The sequence below is a fragment of the Monopterus albus genome, unplaced genomic scaffold (genome assembly GCF_001952655.1).
Source record: "Monopterus albus unplaced genomic scaffold, M_albus_1.0 scaffold173.1, whole genome shotgun sequence".
In the NCBI taxonomy this organism is placed as follows: Eukaryota; Metazoa; Chordata; class Actinopteri; order Synbranchiformes; family Synbranchidae; genus Monopterus; species Monopterus albus.
This window is the reverse complement of record NW_018128053.1, coordinates 409,705-426,178: the sequence shown is the minus strand read 5'-3', so window position 1 is coordinate 426,178 and position 16,474 is coordinate 409,705. Positions and strand designations below refer to the sequence as shown.

Genomic DNA, 16,474 nt, shown 5'->3' with positions numbered 1-16,474 from the left:
GTGAATGTGCATGTCGTCTCTCCCCCATCAATCCACAGCTGGAAGGTTGCTTATTCTGCACAAAGGCTACATCAATTTCAGTTGCTCGCCATGAGAGAGGGGCTCCAAAAACAGCATTGATAGTCAGCATGCTGAGACACAGGGAGAATGACTGACTGAATGAAACCTTAGAGTGGTATTTGAAAGCAAAGCCTGTGACAACAGCAGCTCAGGCTGTCAGCCTTCGAAACGCATAGAAAGCCCCAGAACAAAGCTCTGAGGACAAGGATAAAACAAGATGATTTTGTTCCAATAAATGTTATTACTATTAGCTGGGAGGTGAAAAAGGCAGACAGCTCATGTATCAAATACACTGCTGTGTTCTGAGGGTTAACATTGTCAGCTTGCTCTTAAAAGTACTAATCTGTGTGCGAGTATGGTGCAAACTGCAGAAATACTGCAAATCTACTGGTAGACACAAGTGTCTCCTTTGACTGAAGATATGCATTGTACTGCACTATTGACTGGGGGAAAAAAATTTGCAAGACTCTTTCTGAATTTTTCTCAGATTTTGCAGATTATACAGTAAACATTAAACAAAGTGATTTTATTTAAAATCTTACTCTTTCTGGTCTCCATCCTTTTGCTTCTTTAAGCAACTGAACCATGTCTATTGCTACCGAACTTTCATCCACAAGAGACCAACTGTACAATAAATATGTCACTTACTGCTTTGTATTAGAGTATAGGACCACTTAATTTTCATTTCAGTATCGATTTTTGATTTTTTTTTTCTCCTAGGGGCAGGGTGTTCTCTTATGCTACCCTATTCAGGGACTCACAATACTTTCAATGCCATTTAGTGAAAAAATGTATTGCGGCTGAACAAATCTTATCAGCATGTATGACAAAAATTACAATTTAGAGAAATCAGAAGTTGAGAATCCAACAATAATCCAATAAAAGCTCTAAACCTTCTTGTTTTCACAACATGGCTAAACAACCATTATTAGAAAACCACACACACTGTATCCTTCCAAATCAATCCAGTAATTAATCAACATTTGCTCTCCAAATTGTAAATGAATTTCCCTTATTGCTACATGCAAAGCTGCTGCTCAGGGAGATTGCGATGTAACAGCAGCGCTGAGCTGGGTGTACATCCAACCTATACTTTCATTATCCAATATTTATCTAATTAAAGACAAATGTAGCTTTTAGTTCAAGTCCACCAGTCTCATTGTATTGTACTTTGCAATTGGATCATCACTTTTAAGGCTTGTTTTGTCTGCAGATTCGTCATAATTAAATTTACAGGAAATCAGACTGTACCTCAATAGATGTTGAAGTGACCGTCCTGATATAATGGACTTTTAAACACTGAATATGTGCTTGATATTTATCCTCCTCTACAAAGAACTCCATTATCAGCTAATTAAGGCTAACAAATTAGTCTGTCTTAGGATGAATATATACAGTACACCGAGTGAAACCAAGAGATGACTACTCCCTTGAGTTATGTATTGCAGCTTCACTTGTGTTGGTCTGCAACATTATCTGACTAATACAAGGTGCTATGACATTTTGAGTATGTCAAAGTATGATGAACAGCATTTTTGGAACTACTGAATCTTAATTCAACAAGGTTATATTTCATAGATGTAGAAGAAAAATCCATAATGAAGGGGTTGGCAGTGCTGTTACTACCATATCTCTCTCTCAAAGAGAAGTCAAAGAATGCTGAAATAAAAATATTGTATGATATCAAAAGCTGGCTCTGTACAACCAAGCAACATGGGACACAGTATGGGTATGATGGACGAGCCTATCATCCTGTGAGAGAGGAACACTCACTAATTAACTGCCAGAGTTACTTGAGAGCTGCCACAGGAAGATAAGGTATGAAGCAGGAAACCATCTGAGGTTACTGAGCTGATGTAGCCCTTGTCGTCAACCTTTGTTGTAGGGCTGCTAGCTAACTGCTAGCCAGCATCACATGGGACTGGCACTGAGAACAGACAGTGGGAGAGTGGTGACGCCCAGGTTCACGCAGAGTGACAATTAATGCCTTTTGAAAAAGTGGCCGCGATGTCACCAAAGGGAACTAGGGAATAGGCAGTGAAAAGTTCAGTTGTCTCATCTCAGCTTACCATTGCTCCCCCTGCACTAATCTGACAGATGCTGCATGCCTGCCTGCCTAAAAAGACTTTTTCTTTCCATGCTCTCTTTTCCCCTTATCTTTACACTTAAATTTACCTTCTCTTTCTTTCCTGCCTTCACATTTCCTCTCTTTTGCTGCCGCCCTCTCTTACTTCTTCTCAGAGTGTCTCCTCCCTGCCTGACATGGGATCAATAGTGCTTCTTTTTCCCTCTGCAAATGTATTCAAGGACAATGCCACTGGTCATGTCTTTTTTAATCAACAGGCTATAATGTCTTAAGTGAGGTTTTAATCTCACCTTCTTCTAAAAAACAAGTCTTGGGGGGAAAACAAGTCTGAAAGCTCATTGATCTGATGAGTCTATCATCAACATCAGTCATACTAGAGTAGGATAATTAAAACTCAGGTTAGACAGAGTGGTCTGATTTAGCCAAAAAAAAGATTTGTTATATCATACTGCATCACTCATTCAATGCAGTGACATACACACAGCTCATTAAACTGATTGAAAGGTTACCTAAGCTAAATGGCTTGAGCATAGCACCACTGATCACCTCAGTGACTGAATGATTTTAGGAAGTGGTGTCACTGTTTCCAGTGTAAAAATGCTGATGCAGTCACACAGATTCATTCTTTTTTGCCTCTGATGGAAAAGCAATTTGAGTGAGCATCCACACACATAAACAAGCAAACCCGTTGCATGTGAGAAAAACAAATATATCAATTAATACAGTAGGACAAATAATAAGAAAAGTAGCAAGTAATTTATTTAAAAATTCTATTATAAAAGTAGTTGTCAACAATTTTAATAGTAGTTGTGCAAGATGGAACTGTGACAAACCCAAACATTTGAAAAATGTGGAAGCAGCACATAGTAAGAGTGGGACTTTATATATAAAACTGAAAAGAAGATTGCTACATGCCAAATATGCAAACCTGACATGGGAGCACAACAAGAACATTAATTCACTTGAACAGAAGATGTGCAAGAGTTATAGACAAATGGGTTTGAGGAGCATGCCAAGTCAACAACTTTACACGGTAATATATTTAAAAATCTAAAACTAAAGTGATGGTTATCTAACCAAATTAATTATATACATAGGAACATTAATGCACTCAATACTGGGTCAAACTCATTTGCACCGAGTTCACAGTTCGTTCTCGTTTTTTGCTGTGACGTGATCAGCAACCAGTGATCTCAGGATGGGAAAAATAGATCAAGTTCTCAATTCAGCACAGAAAAATACATACACTTTTCATTCTCACGGGCTTCTCTCAGCAACTAAGCAATAAAAATCAATAATAAACATAGTTAGCAAATTTAACTGTCAGTTAGTTGGGTCTAGTCACGTAGCTGTGCGAGACGGCTAATGGTAGAAACGGCTGGGTCAGCAACTGGGAGAGTGTTCCACACTTCAGTTCAGTGGGTGGCGGTAATGCACGTGCAAGTTGGTTTGCCAGCCGCCAATCAAAAGAAGATGACTGTGTGATTATGTCAGTGAGGCAAATCAAATTGTTTAAAAGGAAGCAATGGATAGTAGCGAGCATGGTTACAGGAGAGAAGAGTGGATGACCAAATCATTAAAGTTTGGGAGCACTTTATTTTACAATCAGAAAGAAGACTGTCTAGTGCCAAATATGCAAAACGTCATCTATAGTGGTAGGGCCAATACAGTTTCACATTTTGTTCCTTGACATAAAATAAGTGATTTTTTTTTAAATGTGTATTTCAAAAGGCAGTTGGTAACAAGTGGCTAAATGATACTACAGAGGCTGCCTGGGATATTAAACATCACGGCCAAACATGGAGACTCACTGGTCCACCTTTACAGCCTTGTTATGTTTAACAAGAACTTAAAACTATTCTAAATAACTGACACAGCCATGATCACTAGCTACATCAGGTCATAAATCAAAGAAATGGTATTCACTTGTGAAGATTATTTTGCTCAACAAAACGTTTAAGTGTCATAAACTGCTGTTTGTCACAGAGCTTATGTTTCAGAATGATGCATATCCTATGCAAAAACTGCCACTGACATGACATCATAACCTTGAGACACAACAAACAAAAGCGATATAGGTGTGTGCATTTTATAAACACTCTATTCTTAAACTTTTTTGTTTAAGAATGCACTGCATAGAAACACTGCATAAGCATTGTTTAAATGAATGCATTTGCTTTTATAATATGGAAATTCTGCATGCTTTTTATATATCCAGTTAATCGGTTAATCATAGAAATAAGTTATTAACATACTCATTAGTTGCAGCCCTAATGCATTCAGTAACACAGTCTGAATATCTAAAGCACATGCTTTCAGATTTTTAAAATAAAATGAATTTCTTCACGTTCTCTCTCTAACAATCAGATTAATTGTTTCAGTGAAGATATAAATCGACAGATTACTAATGGGATACACATATTCCATCTCTCCTGCCATCTCTTCTTCTCTTCCCTGTCTCCTTCTCTTCACTCTCATACTATCCACTGAGGGACTGCTAACAAGACGTTGCCTATTAGATCCTGGGATGGTGGAAGTCTTTAACTATGATGTGTCATCAACATGCCGCCTTTATAGCAGCTCAGTGATTGGAATATTCCCTTCCGTTTCTCCAGTAGTCAGCTAATTGAGGACGAGGGACTGATTATTAATTAGACCATCCCTGTGCACTGTTTACCTAGATGATCACTGCTTATGAAGGGTGATTAAAATTGAACTGCCACTCATACTCAGGCTCAGTGTCAAGTATTGTACAGACACGGTGATATTGGCTATTCTGAACCTCCCTTTTCTATGGCTGCTGCTGCTGCTCGTAAAACACACCTCTAATTTTATCATACCAGTAAAATCACAAGGAATGAACAGAACACAGCCAAAAACTGAGCTGAGAGATGATACTGACATGCTTCACCCAGAAGGACTTGTTGAAGCCCTTCTACACAAATGTTTGCATTTCTATTGCAGCTATATCCCAGAATAGCTATGCAGCATGCCTACCGTGTACTGTACATTAACTGTAATAATGAATCCCTTCTGGCACATTAGACCAGGCTTACCCATTTTCATATTTAACTCTCAAAAGAAAAGATTTTAGAATTGTTATACATAAATCCATTTCCTGTTACATTACCTATTTATTATAATAATTTCAGGCTAAAATAAAAACTTTTAGAATTTTTTTTTTTCTTTACACACATGGTGCATTTTTTATTAAACCTTCAAATAAAGCCAAACATGAAAACAGGCACAAATGTTGTGGGATGTCTCATCATCTCAACACAGAAATGCTAATAAATTGGTAAAAGTTGCATGCCAAGGACACAAATAGGGACTTGCTGGATTCTAATTTGCCTTCCATCTTCTTTCCATCTGCAGATGGAAACATGCTGGCCAAAACCAGAAGTCTCAAGGAGAGTAAGGCCTGGCCCCTGTTTTTGGCCATTAGGCATTTGATTAATGTCCCCAGGAACACCACACAGGGACGGATATGTCGCCCAGACGGCAGGCAGCCATAATGACTGGCTGCACATCATATAAACAGATCAGTCATTTGCCAAACCAAACAGTGCCAAACTGTGGGTGATGCAACCCAAACAGGGCAAAGACAGCCTGCGTTAGCTCCTAGTTTAGTTTGCATGGACTCATCATTTGAACAATAATGGCATGCATTTCATTTTTCCATTATAAAACAATGCCCCAGTCTCATACAGTAAGTCACTGCCTCCTTCAATAACAGCACCACAGATATGTACATTCACATACAAAGCATATTTATTGTTATGAACAATTTAAACTTATTTTATTCAGTTGTGGATGGTCTGGCAAATATTCATCTAACACTCATGACAGCAACACAAAGTAAACTGGGTTGAACCGGAAAAAAATACATAGAAAAAAAGAAAACTTAATACATAAATAGAACAAAGAAAGACAAAATGTGTTGTCTCTTGTCCCAAGTGCTGGATGCACATCAGTTAAACATAAACATTGTCAGGGAGAGTTGAAATGACCCTCAAGCTGCATTTTACATAACAGAGAAACCAAAGGAAAAAGAAGAGGAAAGGGAAGGATGAAGAAGCCAGTTGTTTAGAGAAAGCCAGAGGGACTGCAAAGCACAGGCTTTTTATTTGAATATTATTTGATATCAAATAATGGTTTCTCTGCCCATCTTCTCCAGCAGGACACACAGACACAGGGGGCTTCTGTGGAATTCAGTTACCAAAGTCAATTTAAGTGCCACTTTACATGTCCACTCTGACAATAAGCTCCAACCTCCAGTTCTGTCATTTGTTTTCCTCCCATCCAATGCATTTTATCTTCCATTTCATCTCATCCTCTTGATGCGTCTTTTCCCTCCAACTAAGCACAATAATTTCTCATTTTTAAACACAGCTAAATGAATTTGTTGTCATTAAAATGTTACTAGAAGGCTCAAAGCTAGTGAACTGTAACAGCTTCACACAACAACCAAGATGTATTGGGGTTGGAATGTGTTGCTATATGTCTGATAAGATAAGCAAGAAAAATACTGTCCAATTCCCCTAATTCCTTCTATATGTAAAACCCCCAATTAGATGCACGTACTTTGAATTTAGCAGCTGTGGCCCACATTATGTAAATTGTGCATTAATTCATCAGATGCAATTTAACACTCTTCACACTTTTGCTTTTCATAGAGTCCATTTTGCCTTTAAAATGGACCTGGCTGTTATATATTGTAGGTTAGGTCATTTGCAATCCACAAGTTAGTTTAGCCCACTCATGCAGATCCATTCCATATGAATGAACTCTCACTTGATAACAAACACAGACATCCAATTCAAACAACTAAGCATGTGACCAAGATGTCGGCTTGTTCGTGCTAAATTATCCACAATGACATTTTACACATGCATTTGTCTGCTATGCTGTGGGGCCTGAAATGAATGGCCTCCTCGGTGTGCGCCATGTGCACTAACAACCAAACCACAGTAGTGTCTCAACACTGCACTACCAACTGATCCACAATTTAATCCTCATTATTCATGCCAACATCCTCCACAGTACCACCGTCCAACAAAGTGAGTGTAGGCCATTACAAGTGAAAGTATTACTGCGGCCACATTATGTGAGGCAGAAATGGGTCTTAAGCATATTTTGTGAGATCTGCCACTAGTTTGGAATGTCAACAAAAATGAGTGCCAGTGAAAACAGCCAATAAGTAAATGCAAAAGCAGGGGCATGCGCAGATTCCCTGAAATATCCAGCAGCACAGAAGAGAAGTTCCAAGAACAGTTAATTAGATGGATGGGCTGCAGTAAATTATCTCAAAGTGATGTCATACAGCACACAGGTCATCAGGGAAGGCAAAGCGCTGTTTAGCTGAAACCTCAGAGTAATGGTAATTCTGCATACATTTTTCTTCAATCCTCAGGTGGCTATACTAAGCTATGCTGTACTGACAGAAGATCAATTTAAATAAATGATCGTTCCCCAGAGTTTTTAGCTGTAGCCAGCACCTGTGGACAAACATCGTGCACTGTGTGGAGGGAGGAAGGGAAAAGAGAGAGGGAGGGAGGGGAAAGAGACAGACTGACAGACAAACAGAGAGGGACAGATTTGGTGCACACTTATCTGCGCCTACATTCTGGCCTGAACAACATGACACTTTTACTTGTTAAAGCACATGACTTCTCTCTGCTGAATAAACAACACACATTCTCAGGCTCCCTAACTCCCCCAAGAGTGCAGATTGATGGAGCTGTGAAAAATGTACAGACTTACAGCTCTGACATAAATCTAGCAGCCAGCAAGACCCATCACACACATATACCACATATTGCATATAATAATAGTGAGGTCTAGTTTCCTGAAACAACTTTTGTTGTGATTTGGTGCTATACAAATAAAACTGAATTGAACTGATTGGCACAAGTGCATGGTGAGGTAACCTGGTGGAAGAAGAATAAAATCAGCGTTGCCGCTGATAACACTTCTCCATGGTGGCCCAAAACAACAAAATCTCTGACACCACGGCAAAACAAAAATCTACCCAATCTTTCAATCAGTCATCTAATCCAGCACCTTTGTGACTCACTTGGTAAGCCCATAAAAAAAAAAACACAAGGCAAATCACAGGTGCAGTTAAGGCCAAGTCACACCAAGTGTGTTTAGATCGGGGTGCCCAAAGTGGGGCCCGCGGGCCAAGCTTGGCAACAACAACACGAAGAACGGAGCAGTAACAAGCAACATGGAGAGCAGTAGACAGTGGCACACAGACAAAAGGCATTTTAAATGAACCTGGGAGGAAGAATATTTTTTTATGGATATTAATTCTAAGGCAGTCTGCTTAATTTGCGGTCAGTCTGTCGCTGTGCTAAAAGAGTACAATATCCGCCGGCACTATGAAACGAGGCATGCAGCATTCTTAAGGTTCAAAGACGAGGCACGGAAGACAAAGAGCCGAGATTTGTTAGCTAAACTTCGCTCACAACAAAACACGCTCACACGACCCTCGTCAGCCCAGGAAAGCTACTGTGTCCACATCTGTCAGCAGGTGAGTTAATGCCTTGCACAAAATACATAATTTTAATGGTAATGTGATCATGTGATGCAGAGGAACAGAACTGTCAGTTGTATGATATGTGGAATATGACATTACTAGTGAGTGAAAATTGCAATATTTATTGCATTGATAATTATTACTTTTTACTTCTTTTCAGGAAACCTGGCTCACTTCCCCAGTCTGAGAGAGGTAAACCTGGTACAACAGAAACTGTCTGAATATGCAACACTTGTCAGCAACCTAGACCTGGAGTTTGAAATGCGCTTTCAGGACTTCAGGAAGAATTCAGGTGACATGGAGCTGTTTTCCCAACCCTTCAGCACAAGTGTGGACTGTGTCCCTGATCACATTCAGATGGAGCTGATTGAGTTTCAGTGCGATTCAGAGCTGAGGAATAAATTCATGTCACTGAAACTGAAGGACTTCTATACACGTCTCACCAGAACGGTACCCAAACATTAGGAAGCATGCACAGGTGATGTTATCTCTGTTTGGCAGCACCTACATTTGTGAACAGACTTTCAGTGTAATGAACCTTAACAAAACCAGGCTCAGAAGCACTCTGACTGATCTACACCTGCAGGACGTTCTCACCCTCTCAGTCAGCTTCAGCCTGACATTGAGAGGCTGGTCAAAGCCAAAGACCAGCTTCATGTGTCTCACTAATAGTGTCAAACTGCTGCTGTTTGCTGTCAATATGGACATGCATATGGACATAATTTGTGGCTAAATAAAGATTAATTTGCTTTGTATTTGCTTCCTGTTCTTCGTACAAAGAGTGTAATATTAAAAACCTTTATAATAAACACATTTCAATCAGAAAGTGCACCAGGAAAACACCCCCATCCCCCCGCCGCCCAGCAGGCCCTCGGCCCAGTAACGCATTTTCATTTTGGCCCTCCGAGGGGAAAAGTTTAGGCACCCCTGGTTTAGATGCATTTTTCTGTACACGTGTCATGTAGCAGATAGAACTCTGTTCTATTAAATGTGTCAATTTGACATGTGCGTGAGATGTGTGTCACCCCAGTAATTTTCTGTCACTAACTACTTACTGTTAATTTGTTATGATTAATCCAGCTCCTAATGTAACCCTGAGTTTTTTCATTTCTCAGTGCCATAACAAGTCAGTGAAACTCAACAAAACAAACAAATCCACATATGAAAGCGTGCTGATTTCTTCTTGATGCTATCTGAAATCTACTTTTGTCCAGTACACTTCTGCTGTTGGTCAGCCTGGTGAACAACGTTTGTCCATCTGCCGTCCTTTCAGCTCATCAGTTGCTGCTGACAGATAGTTGAACTGTTTTTCATCTCGTTTTCAGTTCAGTTAGTTCAGTTAGGATGTTGTTGTGCCGTTGACTGAAGCACTGGAGACAAACCAGTTTGAGGATATAATTTAGCAACCTCAAACAACTGCCCAGCTGCCACCCCCAATGTCAAACATCTTGATCCACAGGAAACACTGAAAGTGATTGAATTTTCTCAAAAACACAAACATCCACATTTTCACCAGTAAAAAAAAAAGTAGACACATCATCCTGTGTTTACCCCACCTTTATCACATCCACATGCAATTCTTCCTGACCTCCTTTCACAAATAACGAGCAAGCAATGTTGTGTTGGAACTCAGTGTGCCTCCAACATTAGACCATAAGGCCTAGGCTAATTCAATTATAAAGCATACCAATGGGCAGCAGCTCTGCAAAAGGCAGCCTATACTCTGAGACAGCCGTTCTCTGTAAGTATGAAAGGATGTTTCCTGCCACACTGACACAATGAAGCCGCTACTTGCAAACTAAGGCACAGGCATACAGCAGTACAAATACACACATCTGAGTAAAATGGCCGCAACTTCAAAGAGAAAACCAATGAAGCGTACATCGTACATGACTGACCTTTTAATTTAGTGCCTATGGGCATGTTTTATGTCACTTGCCCAGTCGCGACATCACTGATGAGCCACCACGGCTGAACCACTAGGTTTGAAGCACAAACTGCTCACAGAACCCTGCAGTGTCTTTTATGGCAACTCCAAATGCACTTACCTCAGATCTAAAACCATAATTTACCCCCTGAGAAGCAGTGTGCTCCTAATCACATTGTGTGTACCTGTTAGACGTTCCACACCCCACTGCAAACAGAATGCTGATTTTTGTATGTTTGTTTGTTTCAGAACAATATTTTAAAACCTGGTGGAAAGACATTTAAGATCCTCATTTCAAAACCAAACTAGCATTTTATTTAGCATTCATGATCCATTTAATTGTATTTGATATGGTCAGCCAAGAAAAAGCTGAATTACATTTTTGATCTAAACTGTTAATGGTATTGTTCCCTTCAGATTTTGTCATATGAAAGAAAAATGTTTAAGCAATCACTCCCCGATTCAAATCAAACCAAATGGCACTTGTTAGCAACTGAGGTTCAAGTCACAATTCTTTACTATCTGATGAATGCCACTACAAGCATCACATCATTTTTACAATGGTCAAAACACACAATTTTCTCAAAAACCGCCCAGTTACAATAAGTTCCTTCCAGCTTGGCTTTAACAGAAGCCTCTCCATAAATGTTCAACAAAAGTGAAATGTCTTAGTCTCACCTCTGACCCCATCACTGTTGTTGCTCCCCTGTTAGTTTTTACTGACACTGAATGATGACAGGAAAAACGTGAAGAAGGGAAAAAACCTACATTAATTCGTACCTGGCAGTTCCAACAATGGACACATAGTAAGTCAGAGTAAGGGCACCACTTATTGAGGAGCATGTAGAAATAGTCACTATTAACTAAGATCCGATACTACTCTAAAACAAAGAAAACATGACATATTCACATATTTTTCCATATTGTGCTTGATTAGACTTCTCTTCAGGGTTAGGCTATGCCTTGACGTCTTTGCTGTCATTTGCCCAACTCATCTATTTATATTTCTGTTTACAAAAATCTTAAACCTGTTGACTGTAGTTGACCATATTACACTAGGCAGCTTTTGCACCCTTTAGAGTTCTGAGGAAGTAGGCCTATTAGACAGTAGTAGTAAAAGCTTTACAAAATATAAGTCATCCCTTAAAACAGAAGTTTTAAACTTAAATTTGCCTTCAGGCAAAAAAAAAAAAGAAGAAAGGATACGATAAGATAAGATTAATTAATAAAGGGTGTTGAAGAACCCTGGGCAGAACCCTGGGTTTCTTTGGTACATATGGCTGATGGTTGTACCTGTGACTAAATATCTCTTGGAACTCTTAATCTAAATCAAAACAAATGGTGGTGCCTCTGCTTAGCAGGACCTTATATATATTATAAGGGTTTTACCCACTAAGAATAATTTTAACCCAAAAGTTTTAAACAGTTATCACTTCCCTTTTAAACTTAATACACCTGAATATAGTCCAAATAAAACCCACTCACTCTACTTTGAATGCAAAACATGAATTTAGTGGTGGAATTTAGTAGTGCAAGTGACCACGTCTCTGGCATGTACACAACAAACAAACTATGTGCATGTGCACAGACAAGGATTTCTTCTGCTACACTTCCAAAGCTTTTAAATGAACTATAAAATTACATTTTAATTCTACAAATAAATGAAATGGCATGGCATAAAGTAAACGGTTAAGAGCTAATATATGTAGTTTAACAGCTATTTATTTATTTATTTGGCACATACATTTTTGTAGGCTGGGCTACAAAAAAAACCACTTTGCTGGTGTTAACTGCGTCAATTAGAGTCAACAAAACCGCGCTGTTATGCTTAAAGCAAAACAACAAGAAAGCCTCAACATGAGGACTCAAACCACGTTGTAATGTATTAATGTTATAAAAACACAGGTCGGTTTATAACTCTACGCTACTGAATAAACGAGACGAGGTTATAAAACAACTTAACACTCACCAACTTTTACATCCTCCAGCTCCGCTTCACAAACGCCAGTATTCGCGCTGCATGTTCAACAATATTACTAGAAATTACTCCGCTTCACAAACGCCAGTATTCGCGTTCAACAATATTACTAGAAATTTGTGCATTTAACACTGCTCTAAAACCAAATAAATGGAACTTAGCATTAGTGTACAACATATATCCGTTATTTTAAAGCTCTTTGCTGCGTCCTCCTCCATATTTTATCTTCGTTTGAACTTGTTTTTACAATATCTTCTCTTTATCACCGCCCCTGCACGCGCTAGGTCTGGAGACAGCCAGGTGTACCAGGACTGTACCATTCTAGGAATGCGAGGGGCCGATCATGTTGGCATCTCTCACCTGCTAACCAGATTGTTCAGTTCAATTCAGTCCACTTTTATTTATACAGCGCCAAATCATAACAATACACCATTCAAAATTATCTTGATTTCATTTGTTTTAGGGACATTGCATCTACTATAGCATTACAACGACTACAGCATTAATTTTTAATCCATGCAAAGTGGAATTAATTTGTTCAAATTTCAACAGAATTTTACTGTAGGTGCATTACGCCTCCCAGAGACCGAGCTTTTTGCATATAACTGTCCAAGTGCCATTTTCAAAATTAAATTATTTCCAAGCTGCATTGTGTAAATTTACAGTGGACGATCATGGTCACTAAAATATGAGCAGTCTCTTTATTTCATTCCCAGTCAAACTTGCTGAATACAACGATCTGACATAAAAAGAACTGTATCAATAATTCTGCAGCTCTGTTATATTCTCATACATCATCTGGCCGTGCCTTTCTATCAGTCCATCTTGTTAGATTCAATCATGTCAGTTTCATCACACAACTTGAACCAATGCATATTTTAAGTGCTTCACTGTGCTATAAATAAAAAATCTGGAAGGAAAGAACAAAACTGGTGAGTGGTTACATCTCATTTCTTACTAAAGTGAACTATACTAACCAGGGGAAGATGGCAAGAGAGAGAGATGTGTTATCAATGTCAGGCAGGCAAGTAGCCTACAGCTAGCACTGACATACCCAGTTGTCTGCCTCCCCACTCTTCCCCCTCCCAGGAGTCAGAGGCAAGGAACAGGCTCAAAGGGTGGGGAAAGCTATCCTCAGTAACAGGTTTAGCATTTAACACTGCACGTGAGGTAAAGGTCTCTGTTTCAAGATTGTCCTTTTTTCTCTCTTCCTCTGTCTGTGCATACTTTCTTTGATTCTTATCCTTTGTATGGACATGACTCAGTGATATGTCCTGCTCACATCTTATTCTGCGTTCTCTTGGCATCTTGTGACTTACTGTCTCACTCCCATCTCTCCCTAGCAGCCCTGATCTCTCTCTCCTCTTCCCTTAATAGGGATGGATGACAGCTGCATTCTCCTCACTCCTCCACATCACTTCCCACATCAAACCAACTGCCCTTGCACCCTGTAGCTCACCATCCCATCACTCTGTGAATACTTCCCCCTGAGTTAATGGGCTGCCTATTTGACACAGCCCAGTCAGTGGAGTATATGAATGAAGGATGGAATGGTTTGGCAGAGATAGGCCAACAAAAAAGTCAGACAGACATAGCAGAAAGGGAAGCCTCAAACTACTTGTGGGTATTGTATTACCACAGGACCTTTCTCTTCACTAATCTGTGACTTGGGGCAGATTTTAATGTACCATATAGGACTCTGTTGCACCTTATACATACATATCGAGCTCAGGGAACACATATCAAAGGTCATGATTTGGATTCAAATCCACAAAAATAAACTAATTATCCATTAGCCCCAGGCTGCAGAACTATTTGGTCCCCCACAGGAAATAACTGCTAGAGGTGAATTTTGCAGCCACCTGTTTTCCCACCTCCATAAACAAGTGCATTAGCCATTCCCAAGGCCTTGGTAAATTCATTAAAACAGCAGTGAGTGAATCAGGGGGAGGCAGATAACCCCCTCCTTCCCAATGACTGGCAGTCAAGGTGAGCCAATGTCAAACCATAGGTTGCTCTCTGCACCGCCACCTAACCGGATTTTCTCTCTATCTCTGTCTGTCCATTTTTGTAGTAGCCTCTTACTGTGGTAAGTGGAAAGAAGAAGACCACCCCTCCACCCTCTACTTGTATTTCTTTCTCTATCTTACCAAAACACGCCTTGTCCTCTTGCAAAAATCCCTTCCATTACCTTGCCCATTTATCTCCTCATTTATTTATTGTTATCACATCACCTTTCACTAATTTCACTTTCTTTCTCCACTCATTCCTCTCTTCATCCTCTAACTCAACATACAGTCCCAAACTAACATTGATCAGAAGGTTCCTGTGGTCCTGACTGACTGTGTGTAGCTGCACATTCTCCATAGTTAACAGATGGACATGCACAAGCTCACACAGATTGGGCCACTGCAGCAGACTATAAGAGATGGTGATATATTATATTCTTCATGAGAATACGTTTATTCACTTCAGAATCAGCAACCATGGATACATACATTTTGTTACTGCTGTATAATAACCACAAAAGCCTAACATCTTCAAGTAATCTTGTTTCTGTTTACGTTGATAACATTCTTAAACTGCTTAGACTCATAAAACTTTTTTAAAAAGATTTGAAAATGTCAAATGAGCACTGCAATGAAGCACAACACAACAGCATTTGTCATTGTTACTGAGACACTGACATTTAAGAGATACAAAACATTTGTAGGCTGGTGTTTCTCAAAGCAGTCAATTAGTTTCCTACATCACCTGAACAACAAAAGAGGGTGAATCCAAGAGTGAATGAATCAGTTTAACTGGTCTCATTTTCCTTCAGGATGTTAAAGTTCAGTGAACACTGTATGAAAGTTTAGGATAAAAAAAAAGATTAAAAGGTATGATTGTAGTTTGACTGAATTGTTAGCACACAGCAAAAACATAAATACCACCTTAAATGCTCCTTACCTTTGCTTCCTTTGCACCCTTTCACCTCTCTTTTTGATGCTGTGACACCCACCAGCTGTCCCTGTGCCACACAGTGACCTAGCAGAGCCTTCTGTACAGGTGACAAGGGCATCAACTGCCACATCAGCATGCTGACTTTACCCTTTCTCAGGTCACAGGTGGTGCCTGGAGACATCAACAGGGCACAGGTATGCACAAAATGCACATACATATATGATATGCATATGCATTCATACGCATATGAAACTTTCCTGCATCCTGCATGATGAACACATAAGATAGCATTTTATAATTTGATGTAATCTACTTACATGTAGATGTAAGTAGTAATGTACTGTTGTTATTGCACACTGAGCACAACTGCTATGTTATGATTTCTGTAAATCACCACAGTACTGTATTTCCTTCATAAAAAAAAAAAAACTTACAGTGTTGTACATACCATCAGACAAAATGTATGTACTTTAAAGGAACTTACATAGATACTCTGCAGCTACCTTAACTGCTCTAAGAGGCCTTGGCTTAATATTCCATGACCTCATCACTACTTTTACACCGTGACCTGACGCAAAGCCAGGAGTCCAAACATCAAAGCATTCCAGTCAGCAGTTCTTGTCCTAAGCCTTGATTATGCTGATCACAAGTCTGGCTTGAATTAAAAAAAAAAAAGCAATGCTAGATGCAATGCAAGAGGGGGGTAAGGGCGAAAAAAAGAGGGGTAGAGGTAAGAAGTGGAGGGGTAAGGGGGATTTTGCACAGTCATCACTAGGAGGGCTGAGTGCTGTAAATCAGACATAATCATAGTAGCCTCGTCCCACAAGGGCTGCAAGTTCTTCCCACTGGCTTTACACACATCAGAAATGAAAACAGCAGCTTAAGCCATCACCAGCCCAATGCGCACACACAAACAACCTTTGTACTGTATTTAGAAAT

The 16,474-nt window shown here is 39.5% G+C and overlaps 1 protein-coding gene across 8 annotated transcripts in view; it reads right to left on the bottom strand.

The window, feature by feature from the left end:
- nrxn2b (neurexin 2b) overlaps positions 1–16,474 on the bottom strand; it is a 711,574-nt gene that overhangs the window by 682,287 nt on the left and 12,813 nt on the right. Inside the window, exon 1 of one of the 8 annotated variants that reach the window (XM_020616303.1) lies at positions 12,584–12,650. The exons of the other annotated variants lie outside the window; for them this stretch is intronic. The gene's annotated coding sequence lies outside the window, so the exon portion shown is untranslated. Of the gene's footprint in view, positions 1–12,583; positions 12,651–16,474 lie in introns of those variants that run through there. 8 annotated transcript variants of the gene reach the window in all.